A 16,790-nucleotide genomic window follows, 5' to 3' on the forward strand; every position below is an offset into this window, starting at 1 on the left:
CTCTCGAAAACCACGTTAAGGGCTAGTCTCAGGTTTACCAAAGTAATGGAGCGTACACACGGTCAGATTTGTCAGATGAACGACTGAACGATTAAACGATTTGAAAGTTTTGAACGATTTGAACGATTGAACGATTTTTGACTGCATTAAAATGAATGGAATCGTCCAAGTCTGACTGCAAACCCATCAGATGTCAGATATCGTTATCTGACAAACGGGAACGCGCATCGTTGATCGTCCGTCGTTCAGGCATGTCAGATATGAACGATTTTCCTTCAGATATGAACGACTGAACGATTTTTAAATCGTTATCGTTCATATCTGAAGGAAAAATCTGATCGTGTGTATGCACCATAATAATGCAATAGCTCCTTTTCCCCAGGAGCTAAATCTTCAGGTCCCATATTATGCACTGGCCTTACAACTTGGAGGATCTCCCATAACATTATTATGACTCACTTTCTTTTTCAATGTGGTCTTTATTGAAGTACCTCCACACTTAGCACTAAATACATATGGGACACATTCTTAAATAGAGAATTATTGGTATAGAACAGGCACCAGTCTGTATAATAGGTTACAGGAAATGCGTGCGATTCTCTCAATTGCCATTGGGGGCGATTCATCACAATGCTGAATAGCCCAGGTTAAGAGTTACCCGAGATAACCAATTCAGCACTGATAAGGTGCATACACACTAGACGATATGCTCCCTGAGCGATATCGTCTAGTGTGTCCCCGGCAGGCTGTGCTCAATGTCGTTCATGACATTGAGCACAGCCGCTGAACGATATCATTAGCGATATCGTTCAGCGCCGGGCTCTCTCACCCATTCCCTGACATGCAGCAACCTGACGAGGTCGTCAGGTTGGCCTGCATGTCAGCCCGATGAACGAGGATGACGAACGACCCGCGGGAACGCGCGTCGTCGTCATCGTTCATCTTTTTTGTGTTAAAAATGGACGATAAAGTGGACGACTGAACGATAACGATATCGTTATCGTTCAGTCGTCCACTTTAATCGCCCAGTGTGTACGCACCATTAGCCTGACTAAAGGATTTCCCGAGGGTGCAATCAGAAATCAACTAAAGTGTCAGCAACAATGCTGTTTTTGACCTAGTGCGGCCCTAACAGCTGGCACTTTAGTGACTCTAATCGCCATTTTCTGACTAAACACCCAGCTACGCTGACCGGCATTCTCCAACTTAAGTGGTTTCAGTCGGATTAACAGCACAGTGAATTGAATAGCTCCGGGTACTCCTTCCCTGGACTAATCCAGAGCCCCTTACTTTTGACTGACAATTTATCAACAGAAGAAACATGGTGGAATGTGAGAGTCCTGTAATAATGAGGGGGAGGGCACAAATCACACCCACAAGCTTTCACTTACACCTCTAAAATGTGCAGTGTCAGCATTACTGTAAATGGCATATAAGTGTGCATCCAGGCATTGCATCTATGCACAGTGTCAGTGGCTGAATTGAGCCAAATGTACAGATGGGAACTTACAAATGTGTTGGAATAATCCACACCGAAATGGCAGATTATTTTCAACTGGGAGGGGAGGGTGAACTCAGAAGTAGATGGGTGAATTAAATTGATTTTTTAGGGGAGCTTTAAATGGTTTCTCCTTTTGGATACAACTGCTGCAGTTTACTTTTTGTGCATGTCGCACCCAATGCACCGGGTTTAGCTGTGTGAAGCAGCTACACCATTGTAAAGTCCTTGGGGGAGGCAGGGGGGGGGGGGGGGGGGGGGGACAGCAATTCAATTCAGCGGGAGATGAATAGTGCCGGGAGGGAGCTCCTGGAGCGATTCAATTCACGGCGATCTTTAGTCAGACGGGAAGCAGTTAAGTCAGAGAAAGCCGGTTCTTGCGACTTTACCTGGGTGTTTAGTCGCGAGAACAGTCACTGACTAAACTGCGGGCCGCTAGGCTGTTAGAGCAACGCTAAACTGGAAATCAGTCTCGCGGCTGGCACTTTAGTTGGATTAAACAGCTTGCTGAATTGAATATCTCCGGGGACTGCCTCCCAGTGCTATTCCATTCCGGCTGAATTGAAACACCCCCCTGGTTAGAGAGCTCAAACAGCCAAACTTTTAGCCACCTCAGGAGCATGACAGCAGAAATATGGGCACCCGCTGCATTTGCATGTGTTGGCAACAAATTAATAGCGTGCAGGAGCTGCAGGTGTTCTAGAACAATTAAATTGCTCCTTTATAATCCAATTAGATTTAATTACACTAGAAAAGCTTATGAAATTTAAATCAGATTTGGAAAATCAATGAAAACAATTGAGACAAATGTATATTTCCACACCAAGGCTTGTAACAAAATCCCCCTTATTCACCCCAAAACACACCCTAACTCAGATGATTACCATCGTTGCTGCAAACGCATCACCACACATTAGCATAATCATGTGGATCAACACGTGAAGCTGGAGTAAATACTACAAGATGGCATTTCAGATGGTAAAATACTGAATGCAATAGAATATGCAAAGAGACCAGGACTGACAATCACAAAACAAAAGCAAAGAAAAAAAAAAAAAGATTTTATAGAGGCCGTCTCCATGGTGGGCTCGTCTTCACTCAGCTCAAGCAAAAAGCTCATTAATCCCTCCAGACTTTTAGAAAACGGCCAACAAAACCCCAAGTGGGGTTCATAAACCACAAGCTAAAGGAAGAGAGGGGGGGCAGACTGCTTTAGCTGATAAACCACCATCAGTAAAGAAAATAACTGGGAGGAAAACATCTATGTTCAAAAAGACCTTCCTACTACAAATTACTACAGGCAATCTGAATCAATACCTAAGAGGGTGTTTCCTGCCAGTGGAAGCAGCTTTGTATACATTAACAAGGGAACAGACTGCAGGAATCCCAACTAGGAGATGGTAAAGTAAATCAAGGTGACTTACTAGCAGAGCTTACTGTACATACAACATCATAAAATGTGTCCTGTGCAGACTATTTTCAAAAGGCCGTGGCCTATGGGTTGCAAGGAATGTATGAATACACAAACATGTAGGAGGCATGACTTATTACCATTGTAATGACAAGATCATTCTTGATATATACTGTACAAAGCCAGCACTTCCTGCATTCTTATGGTACATTCAGTTCACCTCCATGTTCCTGGGGTTTCCCTTAACAATATAATGGATCTAGTGGGGAAAATGTTTTTTTTTGTCCATCTCTGTCAGTTACATTTAATTTGGTTCACAGACAGGCAATCACTGCTGCATAGCATCAATATAAACGTTATGTAACCCAAAGCACAAACTGGACTGTCACATCATTGCTGGTACAGAAACCCAGCGAATCCACTATAATCTCCTCGATGGACTGTGACGCCTTTACTAAATCTTAATGACTTACAAGCCCATTGTTATGCATTTCCTCCTAACCGCTTTTTTCCCTGAATTCAAAAAGATATTTTTAGTTATCCTGTCTATTGCATTCATTTGTGTGATATATATATATATATATATACACACACATACATACACACACCTACTTTAGACAAGTCCACTTGTATTGGGGAGGGGATAAGCCAAGCACTAATGTGTAACTCTGTTCAACCTCATTTGTTTATTTCTATTACTGCAATTATAGGGCGGAATTCAATTGTTTCCTGCCCCCTTCGCAGCCGACGGAGCTATTCAATTGTTGATCCTTTTGGGCGCGATCAGCTGCCGGCGTACCATTTCAGCTCGAGCTCCCAGGGGGTGTGAGCTGAAATGGGGGAAGAGTGACCCATTTGGGCACCCAAACAGCACTTTTTATCGATTGTGACCCGCACTTTGTTCAGGGGTAGCCATTTAACATTCAATTCAGCGGGAGTTAAACAGCGCCGAGAGGGAGCTCCCAGAGCTATTCAATTCACTGCGATGTTTACTCCGACGGGAAGAGGCTAAGTCAGAGAATGCCAGTTCTTACGACTTAACCTGGGCGTTTAGTCGCGAGAACCAGCATTTTCAGATTAAAGTGTCGGCCGCAAATCTGACAGGGCCGCGCTAAGCTGGAAAACAGCCCCAAGGCCAGCACATTAGTTGGATTTTTCAGGAGCTCCCTCCTGGTGCTATTCAATGCCTGCTGAATTAAATCACCCCAACCCCGCCCCCCCCTCCCCTTTGGAATGGCACATGCACCCAATGGTGGTGTGAAGGAAACCTTGCAATGCCAGCACAACAATATATGCGCAGCCAGGCATTGCACTGAATTGGATTGGCACCATGGAGTTCAGGCAGGGGACGGCCATATCAGGGAGGAGCTGTTACTGGTCTCAGCAATAAAGCACTGTTAGCGATGTAATGTTTGCCAGCTAGTAATAAATCACTATTTCACGTGAGCTACAACTGCATTCGTACAGGAGCACAAGTTAGGGCACCTCAGCATAGCAGTGATAAATAGAAGGGGTTTTCCATAGTTACATTCCCAGACCCACAAAACATTGTCACCTAGTCTGCAACACAGACTTTACAAGGAGCACAAACAATACCAGATATATAGCAAAGTGTTACCACCACAATATGTTCACCCAATCTAAACCCTATCTCCCTCTTAATCTAACCATAAACACTATTATGGATGGGAATTCAATTCTCATTGCAGGGATGTTGCTCCCAGCACTATTTAATTGCATCAAAACCGGCACTTTAGCATTGAGTAACACCATACGAGGTCTTGTACGTGGTAAACTATCTCCCAGCTTAAGTGCCTGGATGCGATGCTAATACCACGACTAGCCCCAAGGCACTAGAAAGCGTTGACTTCTGCTAGAACCTTAGGAGGGTACAAGCAGAAATACGCTACCAGCAGGGTTTACCGCATGGGCAATTGAATAGCTCTGGGTGCTTAAATCGGACGCTACATCCTCGGGGGTGAGAAAATAATTCCCCCCTATACGCATTTGCAATAGGACAAGAAAGAAATGCAAACTTTCTGCACATTGTTCAGAGCTATAATTCTGCACATTTCTTATCACTATAGCTGTGAGAACAAGTAATTTAAAATTGACGTCAATTTCTGGCCTTCCAATAATTATTGGCGAAAAACAACATTTTTGTTTATTCCACTACCCTAACAAATGGAAGCTTCAGCTTCATAAAAACATAGGTATATTTGTATAGTGCCAGTATATTATGCTGCACTTTACACTTATTTATTACCAATTATTCATATAGCACACATTCTGCAGCCATTTACAGAACACATCTGGCTATTCACAACAGTTCCTTCCCCAGTGGACAATCACTAGACAGATAAGTTCCCTACACAAGTTTACGATCAATCTTTCATTCTATATAAAACACCATTTACAATATTTATAGATGTCTGTTTTGTTTTAAACGTCGGTGCACTCGGTGTCTATTTGCATCCCCCCCCTTTTTTTTCCCGTTAACTGTTATTTCTCTTCACCCCCCCTTTTATTTATTTCTATGATTATCATATGGTGGAATATGCTGCACCTTAGACAATTATTATTTCTGTTTGGTATTTGTCTTCGATATGTCTTAATATGGATCTGTAATATTACGCGTTTTCCTGTATAGTACTAGGTTTTGTACTGATTTTCTGTTACCAAAAAATTTGTTTTGAGTTTAAGAATAAATTTATACAAAAAAACAAACGCGTTTACAATTAATCTGATGCTTCTCCAACACAAAGATTTCGTTTTAACATTAACAGTTAATGTTGCCTATGGTGTTTCAGCTTCCTGTAGTCTGTGACCCTTCCTGAAATTATTTGTCTACAGTAATTGCTACCACACACCAAGGAGTTTTCACTCAATCTAAAGGCGGGTATCCACTACCCAATTACACAGAGCGATTGAACAACAACAACAACAACTTTGTCATTCAGTCGCTCATTCAGCAGGCACAAATCGGGCATGCAAATGTCAGAAATGACCAGCAATGCGCGCTCCCACTGGTCGTTTCCGACATCAATCATCGCCCAGACATGCTGGTCAATCCATCTATTACGATAGATTGAGCATGTTCGGGGATGGTGGAGGGTGCCTACACTGAATGACTGAGCGTTCAGTGTAGGCACTGCAGGGGATGGGGAACGACGGTACGATTACGATGTCATAATTGTACTGTCATCCCTGGGTCGGGTAGTAGATGTGCACCTCAAAGCCTTCAATATCACGAATGCCATAATGTTTATTATAATTGATTAAATAGCATAGCTCTGTACCACGAAACTTACAGTGTAAATATCTTGCCACTGTAGGCTGATTTGGGTGAGAAAGCCAATTAATCTGCCTGTGCGTTTTGGGTGAAACCCCACAGAAACCTACAAGTGCAACATGGAAAGCACCCAGGTCAGAACTGAACCAATGATTCCAGTTGTTGTGAGGCAGCAATGGTAACCACTGTGTCAACATCCTTTCAGCTGCAGACATATTCCTTACCAATTTCAATAATCCATTATGTAACTCGCAAAGCACATGATCTGAACGACATTACATTAATAAAGTACAACAAAGCTGCTTAAGGGATGACGAAACAAGCAGAGCAGAAAGTCACCATGCAGGAAGACAGCAAGATACTGTTCAGCACAGCCAGCTCTCCGTCCATTGGAATAACCATTTCATAACACGAGTGACAAGCAGTGTTCATTTCAGATACGTTTTCAAAAGCCAGAACAACAAGACCGTAAGAAAATACAAGAGCAGGCAACTACTACAGAGACTCCTAAATTCCTTTTAAAATATTACATTTAAAGACATGAAATGTCAAGAATCTGAACCATTTACACTAGTGAACAATACAAAAAGTAAAATAATAAAGAACATTAATTACATCTCCTACATTCCTCAAAATATCAAGCCAAGCATCAAAATAGAAGGGGGCTTCCCAAGACTCCTTTATGCTGTAACCAATCTCCACATCAGAAGACTTTGGTGGCTTCCAAGCGGACGTCTCATTTCAAGTGCCAAGATACCTTGCTGGGGCTTGTTGTTCCCCATCAGTCGGAAAGCAACAGAACATTTTAGGAAGATGCAGCTAGATGTAACAAGGCTGGCATATACCACAGGGCCAGTGAGGAGCAAAGGGGGAATACAGCAGGGCCAACAACCCAGGAAGTGAGAGGGTTACCACAGAGCCAGCAACTGAAGAGCTAGAGGGAAGATTACAGCGGGGCCAGCAACCGAAAAGCAAGGGAGGTGGGGGTACCACAGGGCCAGCAACCGAAAAGCAAGGGAGGTGGGGGTACCACAGGGCCAGCAACCGAGGAGCAAGGGAGGTGGGGGTACCACAGGGCCAGCAACCGAGGAGCAAGGGAGGTGGGGGTACCACAGGGCCAGCAACCGAAGAGCAAGGGAGGTGGGGGTACCACAGGGCCAGCAACCGAAAAGCAAGGGAGGTGGGGGTACCACAGGGCCAGCAACCGAAAAGCAAGGGAGGTGGGGGTACCACAGGGCCAGCAACCGAAAAGCAAGGGAGGTGGGGGTACCACAGGGCCAGCAACCGAAAAGCAAGGGAGGTGGGGGTACCACAGGGCCAGCAACCGAAAAGCAAGGGAGGTGGGGGTACCACAGGGCCAGCAACCGAAAAGCAAGGGAGGTGGGGGTACCACAGGGCCAGCAACCGAAAAGCAAGGGAGGTGGGGGTACCACAGGGCCAGCAACCGAAAAGCAAGGGAGGTGGGGGTACCACAGGGCCAGCAACCGAAAAGCAAGGGAGGTGGGGGTACCACAGGGCCAGCAACCGAAAAGCAAGGGAGGTGGGGGTACCACAGGGCCAGCAACCGAAAAGCAAGGGAGGTGGGGGTACCACAGGGCCAGCAACCGAAAAGCAAGGGAGGTGGGGGTACCACAGGGCCAGCAACCGAAAAGCAAGGGAGGTGGGGGTACCACAGGGCCAGCAACCGAAAAGCAAGGGAGGTGGGGGTACCACAGGGCCAGCAACCGAGGAGCAAGGGAGGTGGGGGTACCACAGGGCCAGCAACCGAGGAGCAAGGGAGGTGGGGGGGGTACCACAGGGCCAGCAACCGAGGAGCAAGGGAGGTGGGGGGGGTACCACAGGGCCAGCAACCGAGGAGCAAGGGAGGTGGGGGGGGGGGTACCACAGGGCCAGCAACCGAGGAGCAAGGGAGGTGGGGGGGGGGGTACCACAGGGCCAGCAACCGAGGAGCAAGGGAGGTGGGGGGGGGGGTACCACAGGGCCAGCAACCGAGGAGCAAGGGAGGTGGGGGGGGGGTACCACAGGGCCAGCAACCGAGGAGCAAGGGAGGTGGGTGGGGGGTACCACAGGGCCAGCAACCGAGGAGCAAGGGAGGTGGGTGGGGGGTACCACAGGGCCAGCAACCGAGGAGCAAGGGAGGTGGGTGGGGGGTACCACAGGGCCAGCAACCGAGGAGCAAGGGAGGTGGGTGGGGGGTACCACAGGGCCAGCAACCGAGGAGCAAGGGAGGTGGGGGGGGTACCACAGGGCCAGCAACCGAGGAGCAAGGGAGGTGGGGGGGGGGTACCACAGGGCCAGCAACCGAGGAGCAAGGGAGGTGGGGGGGGGGTACCACAGGGCCAGCAACCGAGGAGCAAGGGAGGTGGGGGGGGGGGTACCACAGGGCCAGCAACCGAGGAGCAAGGGAGGTGGGGGGGGGGGTACCACAGGGCCAGCAACCGAGGAGCAAGGGAGGTGGGGGGGGGGTACCACAGGGCCAGCAACCGAGGAGCAAGGGAGGTGGGGGGGGGGGGGTACCACAGGGCCAGCAACCGAGGAGCAAGGGAGGTGGGGGAAGGGGTACCACAGGGCTAGCAAATGAGGAAGGCAATATCGTACATGGGAAACGAAAACCCCTGACCTTCCCCTCCCCCCTGTATCTAGCGTCTCTTACCGAGTGTGTTGCGCTCCGGGCGCCCAGGTGTCTGCTAGTCCTTAATCCCTACTCCTTTGCGGCTGGAGCCCCACGGTGATGGGGCCGGTGAGGAGGAGGAGGAGGAGGGAGGGAAGGCCGCGAACTTGCTCATGGAGCCGGCAGGGGCCACGGCCTACCTCCCCCTCCTCCCCTCCTCCGTTACCCGGTGGAAGTGGGGGGGAGGGGAACGGAAGCCAGCTGGAGCCGATGAGGGGAAGGGGGGGGGGGGGGGGAAAGCTTCTCTCCGGATGACGTTAGAAGCCCGGTGTGCAGGAGTCTCTCAGGCCCGGTGACAGGGAAAATGTCCAGCAGTCTCAATAGCGGTGCGCGGTGGCCAATGGTCAGTCCCCGGTGCGGGGTTTCCGGTGCCGCTCGCGTCCCCTCACGTTCTCATGGCGGCGAGCCGCCGACTCCTCCACCACGCGCCCTTTGACTCCCCTGAGGCGCGCTCCCTGGGAGAGAGGGGGGGCGCGGCGGGGCGGAGGGGAATGGCGACGTGACGCGACCTACCATTCGCCGGCCCAACTGCGGCCGTCTGCGTCGACGACTACGATTGGTGGATGTGCCCGGTGACGTATGAAGGATGCAGAGCTGGGAGGAGAAAAGGAAGAGAGGGGGGCGGGGAGCAGCTGCCATGTCTTCAGCGCTTCCCCAGCTTCTGTTGTTGTGTTGGGGCTTACGTCAGGGTGAAGGGGAGGGGCCAAGCGGCGGCGGCGCGCGCACTGACCGGGTCGGAAGATGTCAATCTCTGACAGCTCGGGATCTGATTGGTCGGAACTCTGGGCTTGTTTGACCACACTACGTTTGGTGGCCCCGCCCATTTCCCCTCTATAATGCACTGACTGGAGCATAATAGTATTTTATAATAACAATAATCATCATCAACAACATGATGTAAGTGACACAGCAATATAGTCAGCAGTACAGCTGGGTGCACTCGCTAGCACAAATTCATTCATAGCACCACCTTCTGCTCCCTTGTACCTGAACTTCTATGGATACTGCACGGATCGCAATTGCAACAGCATACGCAGAATACGTATGCACCGCAGCTACAGCATTGCGATCGCACAGATCGCAATTGCAACCGCGAACGCAGAATGCGTATGTACCGCAGCTACAGCATTGCGATAACACGTAGAAAGCCATTGCAGAGTGAGTGATGGAACATCAGCGTTTAGGGGTTGTGACGGGGGAGTGGAAGGAGAAATGCAGGCGCGCCTGGCCATCTGAAAGCCTTGCATGGGCGTGCATAAATTAGCCCCTGCGATGGCATACACAGCTTGAGTACACTCTGAGTGCGACAAGACTTTGAGGTCAAAGCTGCTGTAATTGTGCATGAAGGTCCGATGTTACCAATATGTACGCAGGACTGCGAGGTATTACAGATGTGAGAAAGCGGTAGTGGGCGTCGCTATGCTGGCTGAGCGGTTACAAAGCATATTTTTGCAGCAGAACTGCGTGTGATTACACAGCTGCGATCACAATCTGTGTTGACTCAGGCCCATAGTCCCTGGATAGTAAGAAGACTGGTGCCCAGGGAATCTCACACCCTGACTGTATTTTTTTTCTAGTACTGATTTAAAAAAAATACATAGACACCTGTCATTTTGCTGGGAGATACACCATCTTTTCCCAGTGCCAAATGTTTCAGAAATGTTAAGAGAGACCTGTTGGGTGGGTATATCTCCTATCCCAAGCCCCAACTCCAGGTGAATCCGCTGGGGGCATCTCCTATTCCACAGGTTCTCAAACTCGGTCCTCGGGACCCCAAATAGTGCATGTTTCACAGAATCACAAGTGAAATAATTAGCTGCACCTATGGATCTTTTAAAATGTGTCAGTGAGTAATGATTACATCTGTGCACCTGTGAGGTAACCTGCAAAATGTGACCTGTGTGGGGTCCTGAGGACTGAGGCCCTGATTCAGAGCCGGACGCTCTGACAGAGCGCTCGCTCTGAATCAGGGCCGGGCTATTTTGTTTTTAGAACGGCCTCCTGGCCGCTCGCATAGCTGTGGGTGACCACCCACAGCTATAGCGAGCGGCCAGGAAGATGGTCGCTATGGTCAAGACCATTGCGACCATCGGGCTTGCGACGAGACCCTTGTGGTAGGGTCTCGTTGGCGCAAGCCCCAGAGAGATTTCGGCTCTTACAGAGACGAAATCTCTCCCACTGACATCACGAGTGATGTCAGTGGGGCCGCCCCCAAACGGAGGCATTCACATGGGAACGCCTCCGTTTGGGCAGCCACTCCCCTGGTCCGTCCACCAAACGGGGTGAGCTGTCACTCAACATCGACAGCTCGCCCCCTTTGTTGCGAGACCCGGAGCGACGGAGTGCCCGTCGCTATCCGGGTCTCGCGCATGCGCACGACAGAGCCGGCTCCGTCGTGCGCACTGGCCCATCATCGACCCAGTTGCGAGCACACAGCGCATGTGACCGGGTCTGAATCAGGCCCTGAGTTTGAGAAGCATTGTCCTATACCATATCCTAGCTCCAGGTGTATCCACTGTATTTATTTCTCATCCCAAGTACAGCCCCTGGTGTGTCTGCTGGACGTATTCCGGTTCAGGTAAATTAGGTAGGTGTTTTTCATACCCTAATGCTGCATACACACGTAAAGATTTTCCGTCCAACCATCCAACTAGTTGATTGGTTGGAATGAAAATCTGGTAACGTATGGGAGTAAATGATGATCAGCAATTTGCTCCCAAACGCCGGAAAATGGACAAAAACTGTTGTTTGATCAAATTGTTTAGATCAAACATTTAACAAACTTGTCTGACCACCATTTTCATCTGTTTTCTGGCATTTAGGAGCAAATTGCTGATCATCAGTTACTCCCATACGTTACCAGATTTTCATTCCAACCAATCAACTGGTTGCATGGTTGGACAGAAAATCTTTACGTGTGTATGCAGCTTAGGTCACAGACACAGTTGTATCCACTGGGTGTATTCCCTGTCCCAGGTGTATGAGTTGGGTGTATTTCATATCCCAAGTCAGTCACAGGTGTATCCACTGGGTGTATATCCTGTCCCAAGACCCAGACACACATGTATAAACTGGTTGCATTTCCTGTCCTTAAGACAGGTGTATAATATGGGTGTATTTCCTTGTCACAGGTGTAACTGCTGGGAGTATTTACTGTCCCAATCACAGGTGTATAATATTTGTGTATTTCTTGCCCCTAACACGAGTGTATCCACTGGGTGTATTTCCTGTCCCTGTCACAGGTGTATGAGCATGGTGTATTTCCTGTCCCTATCACAGGTGTATGAGCATGATGTATTTCCTGTCCCTATCACAGGTGTATGAGCATGGTGTACTTCCTGTCCCTATCACAGGTGTATGAGCATGGTGTACTTCCTGTCCCTATCACAGGTGTATGAGCATGGTGTATTTCCTGTCCCTATCACAGGTGTATGAGCATGGTGTATTTCCTGTCCCTATCACAGGCGTAGGAGCTGGGTGTATTTCCTGTCCCAGGTCCCAGTCACAGGTGTATAAGCTGGGAGTATTTCCTGTCCCAGTCACAGGTGTATGAGCATGGTGTATTTCCTGTCCCTATCACAGGTGTATGAGCATGGTGTATTTCCTGTCCCTATCACAGGTGTATGAGCATGGTGTATTTCCTTGTCACAGGTGTAACTGCTGGGAGTATTTACTGTCCCAATCACAGGTGTATAATATTTGTGTATTTCTTGCCCCTAACACGAGTGTATCCACTGGGTGTATTTCCTGTACCTATCACAGGTGTATGAGCATGGTGTATTTCCTGTCCCTATCACAGGTGTATGACCATGGTGTATTTCCTGTCCCTGTCACAGGTGTATGAGCATGGTGTATTTCCTGTCCCTGTCACAGGTGTATGAGCATGGTGTATTTCCTGTCCCTGTCACAGGTGTATGAGCATTGTGTATTTCCTGTCCCTATCACAGGTGTATGAGTATGGTGTATTTCCTGTCCCTGTCACAGGTGTATGAGCATGGTGTATTTCCTGTCCCTATCACAGGTGTATGAGCATGGTGTATTTCCTGTCCCTGTCACAGGTGTATGAGTATGGTGTATTTCCTGTCCCTGTCACAGGTGTATGAGTATGGTGTATTTCCTGTCCCTGTCACAGGTGTATGAGCATGGTGTATTTCCTGTCCCTATCACAGGTGTATGAGCATGATGTATTGCATCATTTCAGTGTATTTTCTATCCCAGATCTATCAGCTATTTGTATTTCCTATCCCAGATACCAGTCTAGATGTTTCAACTGGTCCCTGTCAAATGGGCATAAAACCTAAACTGGGTTAGGTATTTCAGGTCAACATTTATATAGACATGGTCAGAACCATAATCCTACATCTAAATCTACTGCTAATGTCGACAGTTTAAGTACGTCGACATTTCATATGTCAAAATTCTGTAAAAGTTGTCATTTTCCGGGTGTTGACATTGATTATGTCGACATTTTTTTTAAATTGAAATCATAACTGCCAATATTCTGGTGTCGACATTATAAATATATCGACACTGCAAATGTTGACTTACTGTCTGCATACCGATTTACAAGGGAAAACTCTCTCTTTTCGGGGGTCTATTGAATAAGCCTTGGAGAGACATAAAGTACCAACCAATCATCTCCTGTCACTTTTTAGGCTGTGTTAGAAAAATGACAGTTAGGAGCTGATTGGTAGGGACTATCTCTCTCCAAGGCTTAGTGAATAGACTGCTTCATAAGAATATCCTGCGAGATGTTTCTTTGTAACATGGCAGTGTAACTCTATGGGCCTTTATTTTTAACCTGAAATGTTTTATATATAGAATTAAAAAAAAAAAAAAAAGTGCTGTAACTCAGGTGCCAATCTCTAAATGGATTCTTCGTACATTATGTTTTGGACCTCATCCCAATTTTGTTATCTTTGTTTTATTTTTGTCATCTTCAAAATGACCTTGCTTTTCAGCTCTGCACAAAGCCCTTGTAGACCCCATACTTTCTTCAGTGTGGCTTGATGCCAGGGCTGGATACTCGCTGCATCTTTTCCCAGGATCTTTGGAACCTTGCCCGAAATTGGGAAACATACTCCACGGAATACAAGAGAAAAGGACAGCGTGTTATGCTGTACAGAAGATGTATGACAGTAGTCACCTTGCTAAGATGATGCATTATGTCCAGTAAAGTTTAACTTCTTGAATCTCTGTCTCCTGTAAAACCTGAAGGTCCCTTGAATCAAACTGCATCTGAGGCTGCTAAAGGGTCCCAGTCTGCAAAATATTAACAATCGGAATTATGAACCACAGGAGAAGACACCGGCAAGAGGACTAACGCACCAACGTCATTTGCAGAACAGTGGAATTTTGTTGGAGTTATAAATATTCAATCCCAATCATTCAGGATCCATGTTTTGTTTTTGTTTTTTTCCAAGATAAAATTATTTACTTAATATCAGACAAGGATGTGCCCTGTTGTTCCATTTTGAGTACCTGTACACTGATTTGTAGTCACTATGACATGCGGTGGGCCAAATCACAAATATCTGATCATTCCTGTACTGCAAGTATACATGAGGTTCATTGCTATTTGACACTGCTATTCATTGACTTTTACTGGGACTTTTCTTTATAGGAATTATATAAAATTGCTGCTATTTGTTCTGTTGGTCAATTCCGGGACGTTTTAAATATACATTTGTAACATATTCTCCTTTGGATTTTTTATCTGGTGCTTTTTATTGAATATACAGCTGGGCTTTTATTTGGTAATTTTAACTTACAATATAGCTGATATTGGATTTTGATACCTGTTCTATTGACTTTGTTGCTTATTAAATACTTCATGTAATTGTAACTGATTTGAGTCAATTAATTTACTTTCAGACTCTGTGGTTAGTATTTTTCCAAACCAATTGCTGATTGGCTGGCAGATGATTGTACACACACCCCAATGCAGTCAGCAGGCCACTTTTTCCAAATTAAAAGACGTGCGAATGGACACAATTGGCTATTTGAGGTCCAGACTCTAGAGCATTTAATCATGTACAAATAGGGCCAGATTCAGTTGTGGATGCTAACTGCAGGGAATGCTGATGTTCACATATTTACTACTGCGCATGGGGAAAATATTTGGAAAACTCTAACGGCGCATGCGTCATCCCAGGGGAATGCACAAATGCGCTGATTCATACTGGTCCGCTGGTATCAGAGATGGCGAGGGAAAACCATGGGCACTCCTGGGTGGTGACTGGGAGGTGGCCTGAAGTGAACGCACAAACAACCCATCTAGTGGGCGTGTCAGTGAAAGCGTCTGCGTTCTCAGACGCTGAGCCGTAACCTCAGAGGCCATGTTCAGACAGAGACACCACAGCTGCCATAGTGCAGGTGCAAGTATCGTTGGTGCACTTAATGGTGCACTGATCGTGGAGTGTCTTGTATCATCAGTGGTGTTGCCATCCAGAGACGCTGAAATTGGGTGTTTCAGTGCTTGCACATTCAGACGCACGCTAGTACACGAGGGGGTGGCTGAAACTAGTATTTGCATATTATCGCCTCCGTGACTCCACAAACAAATGCACCAGCGGCTGCAACTGCGTCCAACTCTTAATCAAGCTCATATGGGTATATTAACTAAAGTGCAGGTTTTTAGAAGTGGAGTTGTTGCCCATAGCAACCAATCAGATTCTACTTATTTATCTAGCACCTTCTAGAAGATAATAGCTAGAAGCTGATTGGTTGCTATGGGCAACATCTCCACTTCTAAACACCCGCACTTTAGTAAATATGCCCCATAGAGTGATAGATCTGACTTCTTGACATGAGCACAGAGAGGCCTCATCCAAATTGCTATCCTCTTTTCAATCTGCTTGTTTTAAGTTGGCCGAGCGAGTGTCAATGTCCCCCACTCAGTGAACTTTAAACTTGCATGCATAGGAAGGGCATGTGGTATAACAAGCAAAGTTTAGGCAAAAAAGACCAGACACAGTGACTTATTATATTAAGTATGAACTTATTCTACAATTGCTTTCTAAGACCCCCCAAAAAGTGCCCTGTTGTGATTTATGCAGACTGGGGATGCTTATTTCCTTGCTATATAATTGCTAACATTTAAGTTTTAAACTGTTTGCTAGTTTAAGAATCTACTATATGTTTGTTACTTTGTTTTCCAGTGTGTTTTTATTGAATTTTAAAAATATTATGATAATAATAATAATAATAATAATAATAATAATAATAATAATAATAAAAAAAAAAAAAAAGAACATATGGACAAAGAATTTCCGATACAAAATACAATAAGTATTAATATATAGTATATGTTTCCAATATTGTACTAGTATTAACATAAGTAAACAAAGTATGGTAGAAGGGTGAGGGGAAGGGGGGATCATTGTCCGTTACCTTTTAAAAAAACACAATATACTTATCTTCTTGCAGGACTAAATTAATACTAAATCAGGGGTTTTAAAGCTAAACTTGAAGTGAGTTATGACCCCCCAAAAAATCTAAGTGACTTTGATAAAGTGCATTAGTTTTAGAGTGCTAACAGTGGTCATGTTCACCATGGTTTGGGGTTAGTTTTACTTTTATCATAATATCACTACTAATATTCCCTTTTCCTTTCAGGTTTGTCCAGGGCTACCCATAATAAGCCGGATGGGACCTTTACCTTGGATTTAAGGTGCATACACACAATCAGATTTTTCTTCAGATCTGAACGATAACGATTTTAAAAATCGTTCATATCTGAAAGAAAAATCTGACATTTGTGTAACAATGAACGATGAACAATGTGCATTCCCGTTTGTCAGATAACGATATCTGACATCTGTTGTGTTTGCAGTCAGTTTTGTACGATTTCCTTTCATTTAAAATACAGGCTGAAATCGTTCAATCATTTGCAAATCGTTCATCTGACATATCTGAC

General features: G+C 46.3%; 1 protein-coding gene across 1 annotated transcript in view; it reads right to left on the minus strand.

Annotated features, from left to right (window-relative positions):
- The window catches only part of ANKRD11 (ankyrin repeat domain 11), a 208,706-nt gene extending 199,420 nt beyond the window's left edge, over positions 1-9,286 (minus strand). The window contains exon 1 of the mRNA XM_088447357.1: positions 8,855-9,286. The gene's annotated coding sequence lies outside the window, so the exon portion shown is untranslated. The remainder of the gene's footprint in view (positions 1-8,854) is intronic.
- Between the last annotated feature and the right edge of the window lie 7,504 nt (positions 9,287-16,790).

The sequence above is a fragment of the Taudactylus pleione genome, unplaced genomic scaffold, assembly GCF_031769625.1.
Source record: "Taudactylus pleione unplaced genomic scaffold, aTauple2 ptg000430l, whole genome shotgun sequence".
Lineage (NCBI taxonomy): Eukaryota > Metazoa > Chordata > Amphibia > Anura > Myobatrachidae > Taudactylus > Taudactylus pleione.